A 10,769-nucleotide genomic window follows, 5' to 3' on the forward strand; every position below is an offset into this window, starting at 1 on the left:
AACTTATTTTATAAATTTGCATATATACATATAAAATTCCAAGCAAGTTGGCCTCCTCTTTTTGTCATCCCTTTGGGCAACGCATCTGACTGCCCAAAGTCTCCATAAAGCAGGAAAAGGTGGGTGAAGGTATGGTATAAAGCTGTTGTTGGACTACAACTCCCATCGTCCCTAGCTAGCAGGGCTTGTGGTCAGGGATGATGGGAATTGTAGTCCAAAAACAGCTGGAAAGTTTGGGAAACCCTGATATAAAGCATGGTTTGGCAGGCAGGAATGAAAACTTCCATCCAGAGCTTTCCACCACACTTTCATTTTGTCTCTGAAATCACTTCTCTCCAGCAATATTTCCCCCAGTGGAGCTTCATGAATGGAAGTAATCCCTTTTTTTTGGGGGGGGGGACCAGCCAGAGAGTAGCAGTTCCATGGAGAGAGCATGCACAAAGGAAGGATTCAAGCCCCCTCCTCCCTTTCTTTAAACCTCCCCCAGCTTTATAGAAAAATCAGCACAATTTGGGTTTAGTTTCGCCTCTATCACAGGGGTGGGGAACATTTAGCCCTCAATATGCTGCCAGACTACAAATCCCATCATTTCTGACCCTTCTAAGCTTGCTGGTGCTGATGGGAACTGTAGTTCAACAATTTCCCTCGCTTTATCACATCCAGTCTTCAGTAATCAGGTGCTAAGACACCAAGTGATGCACAGATGTGGAGAGTTATTCCTTGCGGAGAATGTAAAGACCTCTCTTGGGTGTCCCTACTAATTATTTAGCCAGTCTGTTCCTGCATTGAAATGGTTCGTTGGAGACTTGCCACAGACATTTTGCTTCAAACAGAGGTGGAATTTAAGAGTTCCTCCTCAGGCAAAACACCTGTGGAGTTTTGAAGGGAGCCAAATAGGTGTGAATAAGATTAGCTGAAACTCTTTCTCTCCTTCTGTACGCACACCAACCTAAGTAGTCCCCAAACTTCTCCTGGAGCAAAATTGCCAGTGAATTTGGGGATTGCTCCTCAGGCAAAAACATCTATTGCTGCTCAGGGGAATCCAAAATAAGTCTTGATGACTAACAAATTTTCTTGGTAGGTGTGCTGATTCACAACATCCCCATTTCATTTTAGGGAACAGTTTAAAAAGGACCTACATCCCAGACCCCTTTGCTTTTACAAACCTCTGTTGCAATTAGCCAATTCCAATACAAAAAAAAAAAATGAAACAATTCACCATGGATTTTCTTACCAAGTACTGTGAGTCGAGTGCCCTTCCCAAAGTAAGCTTCAGAGTACACAGTGAAAAAGCCATCACCTAAAAACAATGGTGTTTTCTAACATAGATACTGCCTTTCTCTCGCCTTTTTCTGACCTGCCTGGCCCAACAATTGCCAGCCAAAAAATGAACAAGGGGTGGGAAGGCACGTCCTAATTTCCTCTGGTACAACTGTGTTTCCTGACCATGACCATTGCAGAATGAAATTGCAGCCTCTATGGTTAACGTGTGTCCAGGATTTTCATTGTTTGATTCAGATTAAGATGCCTCTTTCTTCCTACTCCCATTTTTAGGTTAAATTTTGAGCATATCAATAGCTCACTTGGTAGATCATGAGACTTCTTAATCTCAGGTTCATGGGTTCAAGCCCTACCCTGGGTAAAAAAAAATCCTGCATTTTAGGGGGTTGGACTAGATGACTAAAGGGGTCCCTTCCAACTCTACAATTCTATAACTCTGCTTATTCTCTGCATTTGTGAGAGGGGCACGTTTTTAGCTTCTTACTAATTGGGATACGATTGTAGTCTTGGGACACAGCTCATTTGGATGCCCTCCAAAACAAACATAACTCTTCTCTTGAGCAGGGGATTTTAATTGGGCTTGCACACAGAAAACCTTTCCTGGAGATTGTGTTCCTTATTAGTTTCTACTAACAAACAGAATTTTCTTAGGGAGATAAAAAAAACTCACCTAGAACCGTCAGCCTGGTTCCTTGGCCAAAGTTCAGTGGGGTGTTTGACACAGTGTTAAACAGAGTAGCAAGAATAAATTTCCCAGAGAAGTTATCTCTGGTTAAGACAGGGTGATTTAGGAGCTCACAAGTGACTTATCTCATACGGCAAAGATAAATACAAAATCATGTCAACAGTGTTTTCAGAAAATGATGGGACTTCTTATCTTTAGGTGGGGAAACCTCCAGAATATTTCTCTCCACCCTGCCCTGTCTCCAGACCCATTTCATCTCATAGAATTTCACCTTGACCTCCTTCTGTTTCTCCAAGATAACTATGGAAGAAGTAGGGAAGATATCTAGCAAACCTACCCATGGATCAACCAAGTCCCAAAGGGGCATCTGCATGTTAGACTTTACTGTAGCAAAACCAGTCTTGTGGTGGCACTTTAAAGACTAATAGATTTATGGTGTATTGTGTGCTTTCACAGATCAGAGCCTGCCTCTCACAGATGCACAAAAAGTTATCTTCAGTTGGGAGATTTAGGATGTGTGGCCAAGAAGCAAAGGTCAGCTGTAGGGAAAGGTGCCAGACAGGACTGCTGCTGCCTTTTCTGTGGTATGTCCCTTTGGCTCCATTTGGCAAACTTTTTCTTTCTTGGTTCCCCTATATACCTGCATTTAATTGCACTGCAGTCTGAACCAAGAAAGTCACAGGACTCTTCGTTGCTTGTAAAACCTGTTTGTTCTATTTATATTTTAAGCCAGGACATTCCACAACACCTATTTTATGTATAATGCTTCTCTCCTTATTTAGTATTATCACTTTTTTAAAAGACAGTTTGAAATGGGGAAGGGTGCATACCAAAGTATATATTCTGCAGTCTAAAGAATCAAATATGTAGCTTTGGAAAATAATCTCATATGCCCAGGACTGAGATGATTTGTTTAAACTTAAGGCTCTAGAGAACAAACTGAAGGGAATGTTGTCTAGGAAGAGGGGATGTCTTCAGACAGAAAGGGTCTAAACTACACACACACACACACACACACACACACACACACATTTAGTTTGGTCTCGTGGAAGTTCAGCTGCCATGCTTTCCTCCAAATAATTGTAGTTTAATGAGGGTGCTGAGCAATATTCCCTATCCCTAGCAGAACTACAGTTCCCAGGAATGAGGGAATGATTATTCAATATTTCAAGTTACGGTTGAACAAGTACTTACCTAAAACAGTGAGTCGAGTCCCTTCCCCAAAATACAGGATATTGTTGGAACACTGTGTTACCAGGCTTGGTAATATTGCCCATACTTTGCCTCGTAAAGTGTTTTGAAAGCAGGGTCTCCAGAATGATATTCCCTTAGGGGCAGATTCCTAGAACGAGAAAGAGGGTCACTGTGAGAGGAGACATGATTTAATAAGAGTGAATTCAAACAACTTCTCATCAAAACAACTGGACCGCTTAAAAATCTACCTTAAAAACTTGCAGGGGCAATAATTGTGCAGAGAGGTGATTATGGAAATCCACCCTGAATGAGCAACTTAATGGAAGCATTGAGGATTTTATCCTTTTTTGAGCAGATTATAGACTTAGTCAGCCCCATCTTTCATGAGAAATCCAATAAACAGAAGTTCTCTGTGGGTTCTTCTACCCCAGTGTTCTTCAACTGATGGAGCATGATTCAGAACTGGAATTCATGCCAGCAGCCTCAGCTGGGTCACTCCAGGGGGACCAAATGCCATCTTCTTTTTGTAATTGTTTTTAAAGGAAAAGAGGCATGGAGAGTGAGAATGATGCATGGAGAGAAGGGAAAAGGACTGAGAGAAAGAGTAGGACACCTAAGATGTTTTGGGCCACTTTGGAAGTCTTGTGGGTTAGGAACATGGGACAAAAATTCCAGAAATAATAATAATAATAATAATAATAATAATAATAATAATAATAATAGGAACGAATGAATAAAATATGTGGCCAAATATTAAAAGCGGTTCTTCGATTGGAAATAATGGTGGCTCCCAAGTCTGAAAAGGCTGTGAAGTTCTTCATTGTTAGATCCGCTGTGAAGCCCTGGCTGGAGCCCATTTGTTAAGCAAGGGAGGGTTTTTGTAAAGGCCTCTTGAAGAAATGAATCATTGTGAGCCCCTGTCCCCACAATGATTTACTCTCATACAGTAATGGCTCCTCCCTGAGTTTCACCACAGACACCAACAGCCAAATGAAGGTTTCAGCCAAGTCAGGGAACAGTGGCAGAACTGGTGGGAACCGTCAAAGACATGTAACCAGACTCAGAATTTCCTTAGGGGGCTCCTCCGCTCAGGAAGCCACAGTGACCCGTGTTTCCTCTCCTCCTCCTTATTGCTATGCCAGCTGCCATATATAGTTTATATAGTCTTCAGGGGCATGTGATGAGTGGTGAACTAGAGGTAGAGCTATCTGCCTGCCTTCCTGTTCAGAAAAAAAAATGAGCTTTTAATTCTAAAGAAAAGTTGTACAGAATAAAAACAAAACATTTACCAGAGAAAAGCTAAAGGATAATGCCGTGGGTCAGAATGCAACTGAGGACTCTCCAGCTCAAATTTTACGTCATGGGCAAAATGGAAATCATAATCCGAGCCTACACAACAGACAGGTACACAATCCTTCCAATAAGGATTCCTGGGGGAGCTCTTTAAACAGCCAAACCCCCAAATTGTTATTAAATGCTCAGCGATGCATGTATACCTAGGTGATATTTCTTCTATGTGAGACGATTAAAAATGCAATAATTCTCTCTTAAGAAGCCACTTTTATTTAAGGTGGTATCTTATTTCCTGTTAGCCAATCCAATCTGATTCTCCGATTCATGGGGGAGGAGCTAAAATCTTGCGCAAGCTCCCTCCTGATTTGTTCTGCTCACATGACTATACCACTTGCGTCAATATATATAATAGCACGTGACTGAACGTCATACAGAGCTACAGGGTTGGGTGGGCATTCCTGCTGTCAGTGAGTGGAAGTTTGTGGAAGGTAATCTTTTTTTGAGAATGGGGCGTGATCCAATATTTTCTATTCATAGTGTGAGTTCTCCAAAGAGTAAAGGCAGTTGTTATATTCTTAGAGCACTGGCTAAGGTTGAGTAAGTTTTGACTAAGTGCCCCAATTACATTCCTTTTTAAAAAAATAATTTTCTTTCCTTGAGCAAGTTTGAGTGGATGGAATTTTGCAAGTTTTCAATATGGCTTAATTTGAACCAAGGGGGTGGGGGAAGCCTGCTATGGAGGGTGTTGATTGGCTAGTATTTGTGATGTCATCAAGCTGCATTTGACCAGTCTACAAAAACATTTTATAATTATTCTAAAAATAATTTCATTTTTAATAAAATGAGAGCGAAACACACATGTCTCACAAAAAGATTAAAGGATGATAAGAAAGGACTGATTTGTGAACCAGTGCTCACCCTTTTCTTTTAGTTAGCATTTTATAAGTTTACAATGTTTCCAGATAATAACTTTACAATAAACTGAAAACAACATATGGCTGCACATTGCCATTGTTATTGAAATTGAAATTAACACTCATTTCTCCATGAATTAACTGGGTAGATTTATTGCATTCTGTCATAGTAGGTTAATCTGATCTTTATCACCACACACCAAATCTTTTCAATCCATTCATAAATAGTAAGAGGTGAGCTTCCCCCCTTTTTTGCAATTACTGTTTTTTGCTGAGGTGAGAAGATCAAATTAGTCACCACCTTTACATTATTATTCCTTATCATAACATCTTTTAAGTTGCCAAGGGGGGAGGAAAGCCCCCACAAAATTTGCAAATGCCTAACATTTATGAAACAAAGTTGATATAGAATCCGGATTCTATATCTTTATAGATATCGATATCTACCAGTTCCCCTGGACAGGGCACCGAGACAAGGGAGTGCAAAATGGAGAAGATCCATAACTGAGAATATCCATTTTGGAGCACAGATTTTGACCTTGCACAGAGCAGCATACAGTGGTACCTCGGGTTACATACGCTTCAGGTTACAGACTCCGCTAACCCAGAAATAGTGCTTCAGGTTAAGAACTTTCCTTCAGGATGAGAACAGAAATTGTGCTCCGGCAGCGCAGCAGCAACAGGGGGCTCCATTAGCTAAAGTGGTGCTTCAGGTTAAGAACAGTTTCAGGTTAAGAACAGACCTCCGGAATGAATTAAGTACTTAACCCGAGGTACCACTGTATTACGAAAGGTTACCAAAGTCGGCTCCTGGAGGCAACTGGCTGAGCCGAGTGTTCCTGAGGGACAAACAGAGAGGCCTGAAGGACTACATTCACTCCCAGTGGCGTAGCGTGGGTTGTCAGCACCCGGGGCAAGGCAAGTAATTTGCGCCCCCTAACCCGTGGATTTGCGCCCCCTAACCCTAACCCCCAGATGTTGCGCCCGGTGTGGCCGGCCCCCCCTGCACCCCCCACGCTACGCCACTGTTCACTCCTGAGTTCCTCACCTCCACCCTATAGGACTGTTTTTGTGGAGAGCAGCTGAAGGTTTGCAGCATTGTGCGGCTCCAGAGGAACAGAAGTACCTGGCAGCATCCTCAGGTCTCAGCTCGCTTATTTGCAGGGAGCAGTGCTTTTTATCCTCGCTTCCCATCCTGAATCTCCCGCCTTTAAACCTGTCTTCAAAAGAGGGCTCTGGAGTCCCTCGAACCAGGATACCAATGAATTCCAGCTCTCTCCCTGCTGCCGGCTGCCGATACCAGTACATCCAGCTGTGGTCTTTGCCGATCTGGTGGCAATTCATTTTGGCCGTGTCTCCAAGCTGCTTTACTTCCCACCGGGGAGTCTGGGAGAGAAACAAGCGCTGTTCTCCATCGCAAAGAACTGTCAAGAGGCAAGGAAAGGATGCAGTCAGAAAGGCTGTAGGTTGTATCCAGTGTCCTGGTGATCAGGAACACGAGCTACTCAACAGCCAAGAAAATATAATTTATCCGTTAAAAAATGCCATATATGACTTGGTCTCTCTCTCTCTCTACCTTTGTTTGCTAAGACGGGAGAAATGAGAGGCAAAGATGGTTTGGAAGAGGGGTCTCTGCCTGGGGTCTTCCCACTCACCCCACTCTTCTAATCAGGCTTTTGTGGATTTTAGTAGTTTAAAAAGCTGCCAAACTTATTTGATCAGAAGTGACAGTGGGGCAGAAAGAAATTATCTGTCTACCATGGGGCACATGCCTCTCCCACCACTTCCACATTTTAAAAGCAGTCTTTCACCAGCCTAATTCTTTCTTTCTTTCTTTCTTTCTTTCTTTCTTTCTTTCTTTCTTTCTTTCTTTCTTTCTCTCTCTCTCTCTCTCTCTCTCTCTCTCTCTCTCTCTCTCCCCCGCCCGCCTCTCCCTCTTACAAAGAGGCACGAAGAGCCACGAAAGGATCAGGAGCAGTTGAGACATCATTTGATCTGTACACTGAACTGAGTTCAAATGATGAAAGAGGTGAACTCCTGGCACAGACCGTGAAGGAAATTATGTCAGTTGATATGCACTTCCTGTGCCCAAACTGGCCGACGATAGCTCGAGATACGTCAAGTCCTTCTTAGTTTATTAATAATCTCTTTCGACTCTGCTGCTTGTGAGTAGGCCTTGTGCTATGCAAGCATGGGCAGGTGTTCACGGCTGGCACTGGAAATCTCACACACCCGCCACCCAGACACACACAAAATACAATCACACACAATCCGGGGACCATTTCAAATGTGCCAAGTAGGGTCAATGGAATGCCACAGCCCAACTGTTGACCTAACATGTGGCCTGGCTTGCCCTCGTGCTGGATTTCTGGCCTCTGTAAGTGACACTCCCCAAATTTGAAGCATTCAGTGTGCAAACACCCAATTTTTATATATTTTAAGAGGGTTTCTTTCTCTTGGAGACTCAATGACTTCTGCGCATACTGCCATCTGCTGTCATGCTGAGCCATGCAACTCATGTGAACATTGATTTGTTTTATTCATTTCATAACATTTATATTCAAGGGACGCGGGTGGTGCTGTGGGTTAAATCACAGAGCCTAGGACTTGCCGATCAGAAGGTTGGCGGTTCGAATCCCCGCGATGGGGTGAGCTCCCGTTTCTCAATCCCTGCTCCTGCCAGCCCAGCAGTTCGAAAGCAAACCAAAAAGTGCAAGTAGATAAATAGGTACCGCTCTGGCGGGAAGGTAAACGGCGTTTCCGTGCGCTGCTCTGGTTCGCCAGAAGCGGCTTAGTCATGCTGGCCACATGACCCGGAAGCTGTACACCGGCTCCCTTGGCCAATAAAGCGAGATGAGCGCCGCAACCCCAGAGTTGGTCACGACTGGACCTAATGGTCAGGGGTCCCTTTACCTTAACATTTATATTGTTGTAATTGATTGGGGGAGGGGTGGGAAGCCTCAAAGCGGTTTGCAAAAGATCATCATCATTATTTAATGTTCAGGAGGAATTTTAAAACATTACTGTTCATAGATCCTGACAACCCAGGTCAGATCAGGGCCACTCCAAGGTGCAGGATCAGGCCTTGGATTGGGGCCCCACGTACAGCCCTGGTATTTTTTGACATTTTAAGAAATGTTTCTGTTCTTTAAGAGGAAAGTCAAAACAAAAGTGGAGAAAGGGGCACAATAAATGTTTAAATGAACAAATACGTGTGCTAGTTTAGAAATAAAATTGGCAGACAGCCCACCTAAATCATGGGCACGGAGTGGCAGGAGAGGTGACCGAATCTGTGCTTGTTTCATGGGCCAACCTAGCAGATCTGTAAACTCCACTGTGAACCCAGAAGGAAGCCTAGGTTTAGGGTTGCCGTATTTCAAAAAGTAAAATTCCTGACACCCACAAAGTGCCAGGCTTTTTTTTTAAGGAAGACCCCAAAATTGTTGAACTTTTCTTTCCTGTCATACAACTGGGTCTCCCCTGACATTTTGCCGACCCAGCAAAATTACATACACCCCCCCAACGCCATTTTTACACCTGAAAACCAGGATGTGTCAGGAATTTTCCTGACGTATGTCAAGCCTACCTGGTTTACTTCTCTAAAGTGGGAGGGGGTTACACAGCCACTCCTGATTTGCAGGGACATTTTTGTACACCCCCTGTATATACCCATGGAAGCTTTTCTTTTTCATGGGGGGGAAGTCCCTAAAGCATCCAGCAGAGGGAAGCCTCCAACTGTAATATTTTGAAGCAGGGGACAGAGTTATTGCGGGATATTCTTCACACAGATCCCATACCTTAACTAAATTCACATACAACAGGGAACGAAAGGCTATCTATTCTAGAGAACTAACAAATTGCCTGACCACTGCACATGGTATCCGTCAAAGGCTGATGCAGAATTTCTGCCTTCCCAAGATGGAAGACAGAGAAGCAGGCTTCAGACCGAAGGATCTTAGCCTAAGGTTCCTTCACTGCATGCCTCCAACGTTTCTCTGATGAAAATAGGGACATCTTTGGCTTGCTGATCAGAAGGTCGGCAGTTTGAATCCCCGTAACGGGGTGAGCTCCCGTTGCTCGGTCCCAGCTCCTGCCCACCTAGCAGTTCAAAAGCATGTCAAGTGCAAGTAGATAAATAGGTACCACTCCAGTGGGAAGGTAAACGGTGTTTCCGTGCGCTGCTCTGGTTTCACCAGAAGCAGCTTAGTCACACTGGCCACATGACCCAGAAAAACTGTCTGCAGACAAACGCCGGCTCCCTAGGCCTGTAAAGCGAGATGAGCGCTGCAACCCCAGAGTAGTCCGCGACTGGACCTAATGGTCAGGGGTCCCTTTACCTTTACCTTTTACTACTATATTTTACTATTTATACCCCACCCATCTGACTGGGTTGCCCCAGCCACTCTGGGTGGCTTCCAACATATATAAAACCATAATGTTTAATGAACATTAAAAAAACTTCCCTATACAGGGCTGCATTTCTCCAATTAAAATAGGGATGTTCTAAGTTAAAACGGGACATTCTGGGATCAAATCAGAAACCAGAACGTCTTCTGTAAATCTGGGACTGTCTCTGGAAAATAGGGATATTCAGAGGGTCTGGCACTGCCAAGAGTAAAGGAAGCACTGCGGAATTTAAATTTGATCTTTGCATTTCAGCATGGTAATGTTATTGTGCATAAGTCACCTGGAATTCATATTTGTCAGGGGCTGCCTCAGGTCTCAGCTCACAAAAGACCAACGCCAAGCTCTTCTTATATACAAGGATGTTTATTGCAGTTCATTAATAGTTCCACAACCGAGGCGCGCAGCCCCGCGTCTCTTAGCCTAGACATTTGAAGTCCCCTCTGAATCGGTCCCGCCCCTACACCAGTTTAAGAGGCTTGTGCTAGACCACCTCTTCCTGTCCTTTCTTTTCCGCAGGGTCTTTCTGCCCCCCTGGGTTCCTTCCCTCCTGCTCTCTCCTGAAGCAGATCCCTCCGACGCCTGTTCCCCCCTCCTTCGTGCTTTGGGGCCAGGCTCCTCCTCCGGGCTCTCTGCATTTCCGCGCCCCTCCACATTTGAACTTGGCGCGCGTTCGCTACCCCTGACCTTCCTTTTGACAGCTACACTACTCCCTGTACTACTCTCCGCCCCTTCCGGCAGGACGTCCTGCCCCGATCTCCTTCCCCTGTCTCCTTCCTGCTCTGCTCCGTGTGTCACACTGGGAACTCCACCCTTCTCACTCCGTTCCTCCTGGGAAGCCGACCCCGATCTCCCACTCCCACTCGGGGTTTCCCTGCTGCTTCCCTGCTCCTGGCAAGTCCCCCCTGTGACCCCCCTTGGCTTGACCAGGGGCGCCCCCTTCTGGGAATCCTCCGATTCACTTGAGAGACTCATGGAAGACCTCAAGTCATTGTCAT

At 44.6% G+C, this 10,769-nt stretch overlaps 1 gene segment (V, D, J or C); it reads right to left on the bottom strand.

Annotated features, from left to right (window-relative positions):
* The window catches only part of LOC309521984 (T-cell receptor beta-2 chain C region-like), a 56,844-nt gene that overhangs the window by 14,037 nt on the left and 32,038 nt on the right, over positions 1-10,769 (bottom strand). Inside the window, exon 3 of the C gene segment in view lies at positions 1,235-1,300.

The sequence above is a fragment of the Podarcis vaucheri genome (genome assembly GCF_965113315.1).
Source record: "Podarcis vaucheri genome assembly, chromosome: 17".
Lineage (NCBI taxonomy): Eukaryota > Metazoa > Chordata > Lepidosauria > Squamata > Lacertidae > Podarcis > Podarcis vaucheri.